Here is a 15,949-nt window from a genome sequence, read left to right as displayed (position 1 = left end):
TGAGATAGCTACCTTCCTTCTATCACAATTAATCAACTAGAAATGTTATACATAAGAAATTTAATGAAGTTAGATATTTTTAAATTAAAATTTTTATCTATCTCAATATTAACTTTCATTTTTGGAATGGGACAAGCAATATCCCAGTTCCACACCCTTGAAAAGTTTATGATCTATTTGGGCATTACCACGTGGCTTTCTTTACCTACTACATACTACTTATTAATTAAAGGAATTAGGTAGGCCTATATGACCTGACATAGAAGTTAATGAAATATTGATTGATTATAGTTTAAAATAATTTACAGACGAATACACAAATGATAGCATATTTTATTTATACACTTACTCACATGCCCATACCTACATACTTATCACTCTCAACTCAGAAATACTTATCGTATAAATTTGTAGAAAATTATCTCAAGACCTAAATTCACTTTTCTATGATGGCAATCTGGGGCAAAGAGAAACTATTCAATCATTATTTGCCAAAGCCCTCATACAGAATGTGCTATATATGGAACACATAAACATGAGGAAAGAAGCTTTTACCCTAATTGAGTTTTCAATTTAGGGGAAGAATATGTTACTTAAGGTGAATTTCTGCTGGCCAATCCAATATAAAATCAATTATATAAGAATAAATTTACATTTCATATCATATGAGTCATGAGGTAGCAGCCAAGTCAGCCTTACGATTTTATCAGAAATCTGAGTTCATTCTATCTACTTGGAAATTTTTGTACTTGACATCCATCCTCAAGATGACTGAAAGATGCCTTCTCTATTCCAGAGAAGAAATGAAATAGGGCAAAATCTCATACCTTCCAGCTGAGTCAGACATTTAAGTCTCAATAAGTAGCCTTTTCTGACACTTCCAATGCTCCCTATTGTATTTCTCCCTTTATTTCATACTCTGTGCAAGGCACTACTCTTATCAATTCAGCTTTACGATAACACTCAGAAACATTTTAAAGTAATAAATTTGTAAAAATGACCACTCACAAACGAGAGGAGCACAATGCTATAATAATGAGCTATGGAAAAACTATAGGTATTAAACTTACACTTGAATTAAAATCTGAAGGATGAGTAAAAATCAAGCAAACAAAATTTGAGAAGGGAGTTACTACTCTTTAAGTAACTTGTTTAGAGGAAACAAAGCTTGTGGTATCCAAGGTATTTAAAGAGAGCCAGTTAAAAGAAAGTAAAAAAAACAAGAGAGGGGAAGCATCATAAGGGCAGAGAAGGAGATACTTACTCAATATAACCCTGTGAGAAATTCTCAGCGCCCCCTCTTCTTCCAGCAGTGGTCATGGATTTTTATGCTGGGTTTTTAATTATTCTTAAAGGTAACAGAAAAATATTCAAGGACTGAGATGATATCAAGATGGCAAACTAGGAAGCTCCAGGATCCCATCCGCATTCCAACACCAACTCAACGATAATATATTAATTCAAATACCTTTGTGGGAGCTCTAGAAACCAGTCAGGATCTGCAGCAACCAAGCAAGTGCACAATCAGAAAAATCCACACTCAGAATGTTATGAAATTCCATAGCATTTTTGTTTGCTCTTGTCCCAACTCCTCCCAGTCTTTCCAGTTGTTTCTTTCCAATTGCAAAACCCTGCAATTGGAAAGAAATAACCTATCCCTGGTTCCTCCTACAGGATGGAAGAAAAAAAAAAAAAAAAACCAAATGTTTGCCATTTTATGGCCTGATGATAGCCAAAGGGTTGGTTTCTGTCCTCACTGACTGAAAGCTCAGAAGGGTTTGGAAGCATCGTTTGGATATAGGTTGGAGGCCACTGAACAATGGCAGGTGCCACAGCATGTGAAAACTGCCAGAAGAGTAAAGACCTGCAAATGGCTGAGTACAAGAGATTACGGGAACAGGAATATAATGGAACATCTCAGGCCCTAGGAGAAACAAGACTGGGCCTCTTAGAAAAATAAGGCTTGTAAAAGTAGATGTATATAGGAAACAATTGAAGAAAAACTACATGTGGAAGCCTACAGAGGCACATACCCAGAAAAGGCCTGAGAAGACCCAAATCTTCTCTCCATAATAGTTAGTAAATGTCTTCTCCTGCACCAACCCAGACTGCAATGTTTATTACAAATGCCAGATTTTCAAAAAAGAGATAAAAAACAGAGAAACAAAAACCAAGACAAAAAAAAAAAACAAAAAAAAAACAGGAAAGCATGGCCTATTCAAAGGAACAAAATAAATCTCCAAAAACCAACCATTCAGAAATTAAATCTTTGGACTTATTTGACAGTTTATTTTTTCTGGATTATTGAGATTGTTTGGCATATAACAATAAAGTGTACAATGTGTTGATTTATTACACATATACTAGAGATGATTCCCAACAAAGAGTTAGCTAACTCCTCCATCATGTCACAGAGTTAACCATTTCTTTCTGTGGTAAGAACAGTTATGACCTACTCTCTTAGCAAGTTTCAAATGCACAATACAGTATTAATTACAGCAACCATGCTGTATCTTGATCCTGCCACAGCTAATTCATGTTATAACTGGAAGTTTGTACACTTTGACCAACATTTGCCCATTTTCCCCACTCCCTCAGCCCCTGGTAACTACAACCCTATCTGTTTCTATGAGTTCAGTTTTTCTAGTTTCCATGTATAAGCAGTTATGGTATTTTGCTTTCTCTGCCTGACTTAATTAGGATAATACCCTCGTGGTTCATCCATGTTGCCTTGCCAAATGGCAGAATTTCTTTCTCCCTCATGACTGAATAATAATACACTGTATAGATAGATAGATAGGTAGATAGATAGATAACATGATGAAGGGGTAAAGATGCAGCGTTTTCTTTATCCTTTCATCCCATTAATAGACATAGGTTGTTTCCACCTCTCTCTCTCTCTCTTTTTTTTTTTTTTTTGGCTGCATCATGCCGCATGCAAGGTACTAGTTCCCCAATCAGGGACTGAATGCAGTTGAAGCGCAGAGTCCTAATCACTGGACCACCAGGAAATGCCCTGTTTCCGTATCTCGACTATTGTTTCTATATCTTGACTGTTGGAGATACTGCTTTGTATTTTCTTTCTATATATCCATAGAAACTCAGTTGCTGTATCACATGGTAGCTCTATTTCTAATTTTTTGAGGAACCTTCATACTGTTGTCCATAGTGGTTACACCAACTTACATTCCCACCAACAGTGTAGGAGGGCTCCCTTCCTCCACACCCTCTCCATCACTTGCTATCTCTTGTCTTTTTGATGATAGCCATCCTAACAAGTATGCAATAATAGCTCATTGTAGTTCTGTTTTGCATTTTGATGATGATTACCAATGTTGAACATCTCTACCTGCTCTTGTTGGCCATCGTATGTCTTCTTGGGAAAAATTTCTATTTAGTTCCTCTGCCCAGTTTTTAATCACATTGTTTATTTACTTTTTTGGCATTGAGTTATATGACTTCTTCACATACCTTGTATGTTAACCCCTTATTAGATGTATGACTTACAAACGTCTTCTCTCATTCCATACATGGCCGTTTCATTTGTTGTTTCTTTTGCTGTGCAGAAGCTTTTTAGTTTAATGTGATCCAATTTGTTAAGTTCTGCTTTTGTTGATTGTGCTTTTGGTGTCATATACAAAAAAATCATTGCCAACACCAATATCAAGGAGGTGTTTCCCCTATGTTTCCATCTAAGAGTTTTACGGTCCCAGTTCTTATAGACTTACTTAAATCTGTAATTCATTTCAAGTTAATTTTTGTGAATAGTGTAAGATAGGAGTAAAATTTCATTTTTCTCCTTGTGGTTATCAGTTTTCCCAACACCATTTATTGAAAAGACCTTTCTTTCCCCATTGAGCATTTTGGTTGCCCTGTCAAATATTAGTTGGGAGATTTATTTCTGAGTTCTTGATTCTGTTCCACTGATCTAGGTGTCTGTTTTTATGCCAGTATCATACTGTTTTGATTACTCTAGCTCTGTAATAGTTTGGAATCAGGAAGTGTGATGCCTCCAGTGTTGTTCTTCTTTCTCAGTATCGCTTTGGCTACTCAGGGTTTCTGTGCTTCTGTACAAATTTTAGAATTGCTTTTTCTATTTCTATAAAAGACATCAGAGGAACCTCCCTGGTGGTCCAGTGGTTAAGACTCCATACTTCCACTGCAGGGGGGCACAGGTTCAATCCCTGGTCGGGGAACTAAGCTCCCACACACCGCATGGCGTGGCCAAAAAATTTTTTAAAGCCATTGGAAATTTGATAGGGATTTCATTCGGTCTATAAATGGCTTTGGATAGTATGGGAAATTCAATTAATTATTCTGATCTAAGAATATGGGATATTTTTCCATGTTTTTCCTAATGTCATCAAAGCCTTTTTGTTTTAATGTACAGATCTTTCACCTCCTGCATGAAATTTATTTCTAAGTGTTTTATTATTTTGATGCTTTTTGTAATTGGACCATTTTATGTTTTTCAGATGTTTTGTTGTTAGTGTACAAATATGCAATTATAGGTAAATTTTGTATCTTGCAACTTTAATGAATTTGTTGATTAGTTTTAGCAACTGGTGGTGGACTCCACAGGGTTTTCTACATATAATATCAAATCACCTACAAACAAAGATAATTTTACTTCTTCCTTTTAAATTGGATGCCTTTAATTTTTTTTCTTGCCCAACTGTCCTAGCTAGGACTTGATGTACAATGTTGAATAGGAGTGGTGAGATTTTACCCTTTCTGCCTAGAATATGACGTTATCTCTGGCTTTGTATATGGTCTTTATTGTGTTGAAGTACATACCTTCTATACCCCGTTTATTAGGTATGTTTATCATGAAAAGACATTATATTTTGTCAGGTGCTTTTTCTCCATCTATTGAGATGATTACATTATTTTTATCTTTCATTAACACTGCGGTGTGTCATACTTCCTGATTTGTATGTTTTGAACCATCCTTGCATCCCAGGGATAACTTCCACCTGATCATGGTGAATCATCCTTTTAATGAGCTATTGAATGCCATTTGGTAATATTTTGAGAGATTTTGCATCTATCTTCATCAGGGATATGGGTCTATAGTATTCTTTTTTTTGTACTGTCCTTATCTGGCTTTGGTATCAGAGTAGTAGCCTCATGAGATGAGTTTAGGAGTACTTCTTGTTCTTCAGTTTCTTGAATGAGTTTGAAAAGGACTGGCATTAATTCTTTAAATATCTAGTAGAATTTATCAGTGAAACCATACGGTCCTGGGCTTTTTTGCGTTAGGAGGCTTTTGATTACTGATTCAATCTCCTTGCTTGTTATTCGTCTGTTGAGATATTCTACTTCTTCATTATTCAGCCTTGGTGGGTTGTATGTTTTCAGAATTTATCAATTTATTGTCATAAAATTGTTCACATTAGTCTCTTAGGATCTTTCTATTTCTGTGGTATCAATTGTAATGTTTTCTCTTTTCCGATTTTATTTGAGTCTTTTCTGTTTTATTCTTAGTTAGCCCAGCTAAAGGCCTCTCAATTTTGTTTATCGTTTTGAAAATCTACCTGTTAGTTTCTTTGATCTTTTCTTTTTTTCTCTGGTCTCTATTTCAGTTATTTCTACTCTTTGTTATATCCTTCCTTTTTTACAAATTTTGGTCTTAATTTGTACTTATTTCCTTGAGGTGTTTGTTTGAGATCTTTCTTTTTTCATAATGTTGGCATTTATTGCAATAAACTTGCCTCTTAGAACCGCTTTTTCAGTACCCCACTGGTTTTGATGTATGTTTCCATTTTCATTTGTTTCAAGATATTTAAATTTCTTCTATGACTCACTGTTTGTTCAGAAATGTGTTGCTTAATTTCCACGTTTGTGAATTTTTGAACTTTTCTTCTGTTATTGATTTCTAGTTTCATACCATTATGGTCAGAAAAGATTCTTGGTATGATATTAATCTTCTTACATTTGTTAAAACTTGTTTTGTGACCCATCACATGGTCTGTCCTGGAGGATGTTCTGTGTGTGCTGGAGAAGAATGTGTATTCTGCTGTTGTTGGATGGAATGTTCTGAAAAATGTCTGTTAGGTCCATTTGTTTGAGGTATAGTTCAAATCCAATGTTTCGCTGTTGAATTTCTGCCTGGATCATCTATTACTGTTGAAAATGAGGTACTGGAGTCCCCTACTATCACTGTAATATGTGTTTTTCTCCCTTCAGATCTGTTAGTACTTACTTGATATATTTAGGTGGTCTAAGGCAGGGGTCCCCAACCCCTGGGCCACGGACCAGTACTGTTAGGAACTGGGCTGCACAGCAGAAGGTGAGCGGCAGGTGAGGGAGTTAAGCTTCGTCTGCCACTCCCCATTGCTCCCCATCGCTCGCATTACAGCCTGCACCATCCCCCCCCAACGCCCCCAATTTTTCCCAGTCCATGGAAAAATTGTCTTCCATGAAACCAGTCCCTGCTGCCAAAAAGGCTGGGGACCACTGGGCTAAAGTACGATCATCTTCGTCTCATTAATGTTTTGGCTAAAGTTGATTTTGTTTGATATAATTATAGCTACCCTACTTTCATTTGGCTACCATTGAATATCTTTTTCTATACCTTCACTTTGAGCCTATGTGTGTCCTTACAGGTAAAGTGAGTCTCCTGTAGGCAGCATGTAGTTGGTTGTTTTATTATCCATCCAGCCACTCTATGTCTTTTCGCTAGATAATCCAATCCATTTACATTTAGATTAATTACTGATAGGTAAACACTTACCAATGCTGTCCTACTATTTTCTGGCTGTGTTGTAGTTTCACTGTTCCTTTCTTCCTCTCTTGCTGCTTTCCTTTGTAAATTGCTGATTTTCTGTAGTAGTATGCTCTGATTCCATTCTTTATCTTTTGTGTATCTACTGTAGGTGTTTGCTTTATGGTCATCATAAGGTTTATATAAAAATATATGTTTTACAGATAATTACATAATTTTATATATAATTATACACATAAATATTTTATTATTTATATTACATATATTTATGTTATGACATGTAGGGGAACTTCAAACCCACTTCAAGGTACACTGGCCCAGTTCTGCAGACATCGGACCCAACTAGGAGAAACCAAATCTATTTCAAGTGACCCATAATCAAGTGGCTCTAAATCCACAAGAAGTACCTCAGATCCAGATCTACTTCAGAGCAAAGAAGACTAACTTCAGGAATCCAGACTCAGTTTAGGCATTCCTCAGCAACAGACTTGGAAAACAGAAACATACTGCAAGTTCACAGGGTAAAAGATATGGGCCTCGCAACTTACTTAAAGGAATCAAGCCATCCTCAGGATACCAAAACTCAGTTTGGAGGACACAGATTCAACTCAAGGAAACCAGAAGTTTCTCAAGTAACCTAACACACCTCTAGAGACCCCAGATTACATCAAGGGATCAAGATTCAATTCACACACTCCCAGATATCAATCTATGAGGTCCCCAGACCCACCCCAGGAGGCCTCAGACATATATGACTAACACAGACTCACCTCAAACAGACCCAAATTCAACGCAGGCTCTGTCCACAGGACCCAGACTCTGATTAGAAAAGCTGACATCAGTTCATGGGCACCAAACTTAGTACATACATCCCCAGAAAATACTCCAGAGGATCCCAGACACACCTCAGGGACCCCAAACTGATACTGGCCAGTCCTAATCCATCTCAATGACACAGAATTCCACAGACAACATATTAAAAGCCTAGAAACACCTCAGTTGATCCAAAGTCAACTCAGAGCATTCAGACTCACCTCTGGAAATCCCAGACCCAAGCTAGAGAGGCAGATTCAGTTTGAATAGTCCCAATCCACCTCAGAATTGCCAGAACCACCTCAGCAGACTGCAGATCAATTTCAAAGTAACTTGGCTCAGCTCTGGAGACCCAGACACACTTCAGAGAAACCAAATGCATCAGGGGGTATTACAGAATAATCTCAGGTGACCCATATTCATTGCCATACATACACCTCAGGGATCCTAAACCTAATTCATAGGAATGAGTTAGGTTAAGCTCAGGCATCTCCAGACAACAGCAGTGTCCTCAGATACTCAAAAGAACACTCAGATCCACCTACAGGTCCAAGACTTGTTTCAGAGTACATACAAACATACCACTCAGGCAGGCCCACACACAGTCCTGGGAACCCACAACAGTACTATAGAACCCAGATGTCTTCAGTTACTTACACTAAGCTTAGGAGACAACAGATCCACCACATAAGACTCCATAACCATCAAGGGACCCAAGTCAGGTATCCCAGGTGTATCCAGATATATGCTTCCCAATAAAAGAAGAAAGTGGGGAAAAAAGACCACAACCCACATAAGGAAACCCACATAAGAGAGTTAGGTCAGGGGACCACAGACAGTACACTTGAATCTGGAGGCACAACTCATGAATTCCAGATCCAAAATATAGAGTTCAAGACCACACTGTGGGATCTCAAACCCACCTAAGGAAACACAGACACAGCACAGGAAATCCAGAATCAGCTGTCATCCCTCTGGGGAAAAAAACCATTAGTGTAGTTCTACAATCAGCACAGAAGAACTCCAAAGTCTTCTCATGGGAACTAGACTCAATTCAAAAGACAAGACTCGGTTGAAGGACCCAGACTCATTTCAGGGGAACCCAGACAGTAGGCACGTGGTGCTAGACACAAATCAGGATGACTGAGTTGTTTCAAATGAGAAGCCTGAGACGTGTAACAGGGATACCAGACCCACCTAAAGGTACACAGACTCAACTCAGGAATCTGCAAATAATAACTTAATGACCACACACTCAGCACTAGATACTGTGCCCAAGTTAGAGACCACAAACCTACTTAATGGACCCACACTCAGCACAGGAAGCCAAGACACAGATACAGCTCAGAGAGGCCCACACCTACCTAGAAATAAGCATTGACCAACATCATACAGCCCAGATTAATTTCTGGAAGTCCATACTTATGTCAAGAGAACCAAGCCAAAATACTGGATATGAAGACTCAGATATAGCATCCATAGATATCACCCTCAGATGCACAAAGATAACTGGAAAAGGTCCCAAAGGCGCCTCAGGAGGACAAAGACACACACCCATGACTCAACTCAGGAGACCAATGAAATACCTTAGGTCATCTAGACTTAGCTCAGGCATCCACACTAAACACTTAAGGGGTCTCATTCCCTCACAAGAAGACCCACATCTACCACAGGGTGCCACACTTCCACATTTAGATTACCAATTCTCTTCAGTCATCTCCATATAAAACTCAGGAGGTCTGTGACATCAACAGGTAACCCAGCCTTCTTTAAGGGATCCAGATTTAGGTCATCAGACTACGTACAACATACCAGGTGGTCTCCGATTCAACTCATTGAGTTGAAGATCAAAATGAAAAGGCCCAAGATCCAATTTAGGAGAGTACAGACCCACCCAAGACCCAAATCAGATTATACAGATTCACAATGGGCATCAAAAAAGCATTATCCTAGGGTACACAGAGCCTCTTTGAAAGAGACCCAAACCCACTTCAATGAGACTCAAGCAAACTTCAGGGACGCCAGGCCAAACTCAGAAGACCTTTGGTATACATCACATCATCCTGTTCAGACTCAGCTCAGTCACTCCCAGACAACATCCCAGTGCCTTCAAGCTTGTGTTACAGGCTCCAGGTAGCCTAGAATCACCTCAGATACCCAAACCTCTTTAAGGGCAATAATATCCACTTCATGAATTCAGACTCACCTCAAGCACCCCAGGCAATATACCTGGGAACTCAAAATACACCATAGGGGTCTAAGCCCCAACTCAGGGTAAAATACAGGGGGCCCACAACCTACCTAATGGGACTGAACCATCCTCAAGGAACCTCACTCAGGTCAGGGGAAACAGACTCAACTCAGGGAACACAGAATCATGTCAAGCACCCAAACTCTCCTCTGGGGTTCCCATATTCAACTCACACACAGCCAGACATCCACTCAAGAGGCCCAGACCCACCCCAGGGATCCAAGTCCTACATAATGGAATCCAGATTCCCTAGCATGACCCCAAATATCCACCAACATTACCCCAAAGTATCTAGACTCAGGTCCCATAGGACCCAGGCTCAAATCAGGAGATCACCTCATGGACACCAGACACAGTATATACTGACACATCCCCAAGTAACACTCCAAGAGACCCCAAACATACCATAGGTACCCCAGACACTATCAGAAAACTCTAACCAACTTCACACTTATGATGGGTTTCTGCAGACAACATAATTGTCCCCAAAACCCCACAAGTGGCATGAAATAGGCTCAAGACATGCAGATGCGCCTCTGTAGACCTAGACCCAATACTCAGTTCAAAGTGAGCAGACTCATTTGAATACTGCAGACCCACCATGGAGATGCCAGATCCACCTCAGTGAAACCAGATCAACTTCAGAGTACCCCGGCTCAGTTCTAGAGACACTAGACCCACATTAGAGAAATAAAATGCACCTGGCAGGTACACAGGTACACCTTTCTCAGGTGATCAAGATTCAGTTTTAGGCCCTAGGCCTAGTATTGTATAGACCCAGTATTGTATAGGACCAATACTCGGCTCAGGTACTTCATAAATCTCCAGGGGATTCAGATACAAGGAGACCCAGATCTACTAAAAGACACAAAACAGTTCAAGATCTGTCAGGTGTGCCCACACAACAGTTGAGACAGCCAGTGACTCTAGGTACTTCAGATCTCTAGAGGCAACTCAGACTAATCTCAGGAGACACCTGACCCCCCTACACCTGCAACCATCATAGTGGACTTAGCTTTCCCCGGGCATCCCTGGGTATCCAGAGGGCCAATAACCCAAACATCAGGAGACTCAAACATCTTCAGGGATGTTTGGGAACTCAGGGAACCCAGATTCAGCTCAGAGGACCAAGGACAATGTCAGACTCAAACTACAATTCCAGTCTAAAAGGAAGGACATCATACCACCCACCACAGGGAACCCACACCCACCTAAAGATATACAGACTCAGTTCAGGAGACCTAAATTCAGCTGACGGGACATTAAGTTCAGAGAAATCTGAAAAATATGAGGTTCAAGGCAGAAATGAGGATGTGTCAGATCCAAATAAAGGGTCCTAAAAAGCAATACAAGGATTTCAGACCAACCTAAAGGGATAAAGTCTCAATTCAGGTACGTGAAAACAACACTCCAATAATGCCACACTCAGTACAGGGGTGCTCAGGTTCGCCTCAAGGGACCATAGATCCACCTAAGGTAATCCGGATGCTACCCTAAACCATAAGGGTATCCAAATCCATCTCAGAGGAGGGCACACCAACCAGCAAGAAAGATAGATTCCCATCAGAAAGTCCAGATTCATTTCCCAAGTTCCACACAGGATAACTCAGACCAAATTCAGGTACACAAACTCAGATACAGCATTCACTGACATCACTTGGGGTATATAAATATACCAAAAAAGGGCCCAAACATACTTCAGTAAGGCTGAAACATGCCTCCGGGGACCCAGACATACATCATGGACCATAGAACCAACAAGAGAGTGCTGATAATTGTCATTACACCCAGACTCAGCTAAGGTACCCAAGACAACATTACCAGGGTTTTACACTCTTGTAAAAAGAACCAGGCCAGCCACAGTGGAACCACTCCCATATTAGGACACCCAACTCTGTTCAGTCATCCCCAGCTAAAACCCAAGGAGCCATGGACACTATAGGAAACGCAAACCTTCTCAGGAACTCAGATTCAGCAAAGGGATTTCAGACAACATGCCAGGTGGATACAGATCAAACTCAGAGTTTCAGACCAAACTGAAAGGACCAATACCACTAAAGGGATCCCATACACAATTAATGGGACACAGACTCAGTACAGGGGATGTCAACTCTTCAGAGGCATCCCCAAACAACACCCCAATACCCCACACTCAAAACATATGTCAGACCCACCTTAAGGGACTTTAGACTCACAAGGGACCTAAATTTATCTTAGGTGACCTAGACTCAGCTGAGAGGGGGCAGAATCACCAGGAGACCCCAGACAACGTACCAGGTAGTCCCAGACTATACTGAGTCCAGACTCAAATGAAGGAGCCAAAACCACAAACAGTGGATGCCAGATCAACCTATGGATATATTGACTCAACTCAGGCATCTGCAAAGAATACACCAATGGCTCCACACTCCACATAGGATCCTCAGACCCACCTGTGGGATCCAGTCTCACTCTAGAGTCCTAGATTCAGTTGAGGAGACTCAGATTCCAGCTAAGGAGATCTCCAACCCAAACCAGAGGGGTGCAGAGTCACCTCAAAAGAGCACAGTCCCATATCATAGAACACAATCATTTCCAAAGACCCGGGTACACTTCAGGAAAATACAGGCCAAATTCAGGGTATGCAGAGTCATATCACCATAGAGTCCACTTTCACATCTAAATGTCTCACAGCTATATCAGTAAGGCACAGACATCCTCAGAAAACACCACCCAGTCTCAGATACTCACAAAACCCCCAGACCCATATCAGGGGGGTGCATACTCAGTTCAGGGATCACATACCCACCTCAGGGGACTACAGACAGCTTCAGATACCCCAGGTAAGCTCAAGAGATCCCAAACCACAATCAGAGAACACAAATGCACCTGTAGTTACTGCAGATGCAAGTCAGGTGACCCAGAATCAGTTTGGGGGCCAGTGATCTACGTTAACAGATCCCACACCCACCTTATGAGACCCCGATTCAGTTAAGGCATGCCCAGGCCACATCACAGGGGTCTTAGACCCTTATATGAAGACCCAGTCCCACCACAGTATACCCATACCCATAATAGGGAACCAAAACCTACTGGGCCCATGAAAAACCGCAGGTAAACCAGATACTCTCAGGATACTCACACTTAGATCAGAGGACCTCAAATTTCATGCTAGGTGGCTCCAAGCTCAAATTATGGATCTTCCATCTACATAAAGATGCACGAAAAACTAACACAGAAGATGACAAATCCACATAAGACATTTAGACTTAGCACAGGGACCCAATCAGCTCAGCTCAGTTATCTCCAAACAATACCTGAACATGTTCACACGCAACACAAGGAAACCTAGACCCAACTTAGGTGACACAGACCCTCGTCAGAGGTCCAGACTCAGCTCAGGAGACCTACACATTCCTGAGGGTAACCAGACTCAGTTCAAGGAACAAGGGACAATACCATAGAAGACTAAGCTCAGGAGATGCAAGACCTACTAAAGTAAACCTCATACCACTTAGGGCACTCGACTCTGTTCAGGCATCTCCAGATAAAGCCCGCCCACCACAGGGACTCAGTACTCCTCAAGAGATGCAGACTTCGTTCAGGGTGCAACAGACAACATGCCAGGTAGTCCCAAAACCAAGTCAGGGAGTCTGAGACCTAAATGAAGGAGCTAAGGACCCCACCACATGGGATCCCAGATGCACCCAAAGTGATAAATACTAAGTACAGGGGACTCAACATAACTCACGCATTCCCAAATGACACCCCACCAAGTCAACCTTCAACAGAAAGGAACTCAGACCACCCAAAGGGTCCCCAGATGCAGGTGAGGGAACCCTAGGCATGCCTCACGTGTCCCATACTCATTTCTGGAGGCCCTGGGAAAACAGCAGGTGACTCCAGAGAAACTCACTGAGTTCAGGACCCAAAGAAAGGGCCAAGTCCTCCCACAGAAAATCACAAAATGAGGGGACTAAGACTCACTCCAGGCAACCACCACCAATACTCTGAAAAATCCACACTAGGAGTAAGGGGTCTTAGACCTACCTCAGAGAGTCTAGAATCAGCACAGGGGTCCAATACTCAGCTAAGGATATTCCAGATCCAACACAGGGGCATCCACAACGAACTCAAAAAAACACAGAAACACATTAGAGGATCCAGATTCACTTCTGGAGGCACAGACCCCCCAAAGGAGAAACCAGACACCGTTCAAGTGAGGAAATAACAGGTAAGACATACACAAATAACACAGAGGTGCAAATATTCCCCTCAAAGGACCCCAAATCCACCTCAGTGAATCTAAGACACAACTCAGGGAGAGCCAGGTACACCTGGGAACTCCAGTTCCAACTCAGGAACCTCTGACATACCTAAGGACACCCAGAGTCAGTTCAGGTATCAATATACAAGATACATAGGACACAGAACAAACCACAGAGGGCTCAGACCCATGACAAGATCCACCCAGACTTCATTCAGGTGAGAAACACCCAACTCTAGAGATACCTAATATACTACCAGGAACTGTGACTTATCTCCATGAGACCCAGACTCACCTCAGAGAATATAAACAAATCTCTGGGTGCCCCAGACCCAACTCAGATGACCCAGATTCAGTTTCTGGGCCTGAATGCTACCTCTAAGGGTCCATACTCAGCTCAAGTATTCCTAAACAGTACCCTACTGGTCTCAGAACCTCACAAGAATGCCACTCAGGCATTTCCTACACTTGAAACATACCTCAGGGAACCTAGACACTCCTAAAGAACTCCAGACTAAGCTAACCAGACTGAGACGTTGGAAAGCCGACCCTACAACCACTTGAGGATCTCAAATTTGTTCAGTCATCCCCACCAGGACCCACCTCAGAGGGTCCAGCTATCCTCAGAGGGCACTGTTTCAACTCACAGAATGCTAGACATCATGCCAGATGGACCCAGACGAATTCTACGCAGCCCCAAACCCAGACGAAGGAGCTCAAGACCCACAGTGGATCCCAGTCCCACCTAAGGAGACACACAGACTCAGTACAGAACCCAGACTCAGGTCAGGCACCCCCGAACAATATACCAGGGGGCCCATATTCAACACAGGAGAACTCAGACACTCCTCAGAAGATTCATATTCAGTTCAAGGGATCACAGTCAACCATACAGGTAATCCCAGGCCAAATTCAGTCAGTCACAGCCCTAAAGAAGGGGCCAATTCCCCTCAAAACAGAACCACCTGATGGACTAGAACTCGACTCATACCTGAATAAACAACACCTTAACAGGCCCACATTTAGCATATGGGATATCAGAACAGAACCAATTCAGGAGACCATAGACCAGACCCTCCAAGCCCTGCTCAGGAGACACAACTCAACAGACCCAGCGTCATCTGGGGAACTCAGAGAAGCTAAAGAGTTCCTCAAGACAACTGGAGTGGCACAGGCCAAACTCAAAGGAAAACAAACCCATATGAGAAAACCTAGACTTAATTCTGCAGACCTAGACCCACTTAAGGAAAATCCAGACACAATTCAGGGTTTAAAGACTCACATAAGGCATGCTACATAATAATCCAAGGAGTAAAAATCTACTTCAAAGGACACCAAACCTGTCTTAATGACCCCCAAGCATACATCAAAGGATCACAGGGACCCTAGACCTGATCAGGACTTAGATACTCAGCTTAGCCCTCCCATAAAACACCTGAGTAAGCTACTGGCCAACATCAGGCAATCCTGACCCAATTCAGAGACCTGACTCAGATTACTCAGATATTAACAGATAACACACTTGTGAATGCAAGACATCACTGAGGGTCCCAAGTCCATCTCAGGGTATCAGACTCAGTTTATGAAGATTCAAGTCAGGGAACCCAGACCCACCAATGGGACACAAACCCTCCTTGAGGAATCCAGTCTCTCATTAGGGTACTAAGATCCAACACAGTCATCCCAAGAAAACAATCTATGAGATCTCACATTATTCGGGGAGCAAAGGGCTCCCTATATTTGGGAACCAACGGTCAGCTTCAGTATCCACAGAAATGATTGAGACTCTTCCCACAGAAACCAGACACACTTCTGGAGATTCTATACTCCAATGAATCATAAGACTCTGTTTAAGAATCCCCAGAAAACATCCAAGGTGACACCCTAGACATTTTTCAGGGCCCTAATACCC

Source organism: Eschrichtius robustus (assembly GCF_028021215.1).
Source record: "Eschrichtius robustus isolate mEscRob2 chromosome Y unlocalized genomic scaffold, mEscRob2.pri SUPER_Y_unloc_1, whole genome shotgun sequence".
NCBI classification, from domain to species: domain Eukaryota; kingdom Metazoa; phylum Chordata; class Mammalia; order Artiodactyla; family Eschrichtiidae; genus Eschrichtius; species Eschrichtius robustus.
Note: the sequence above shows the minus strand (reverse complement) of the source record.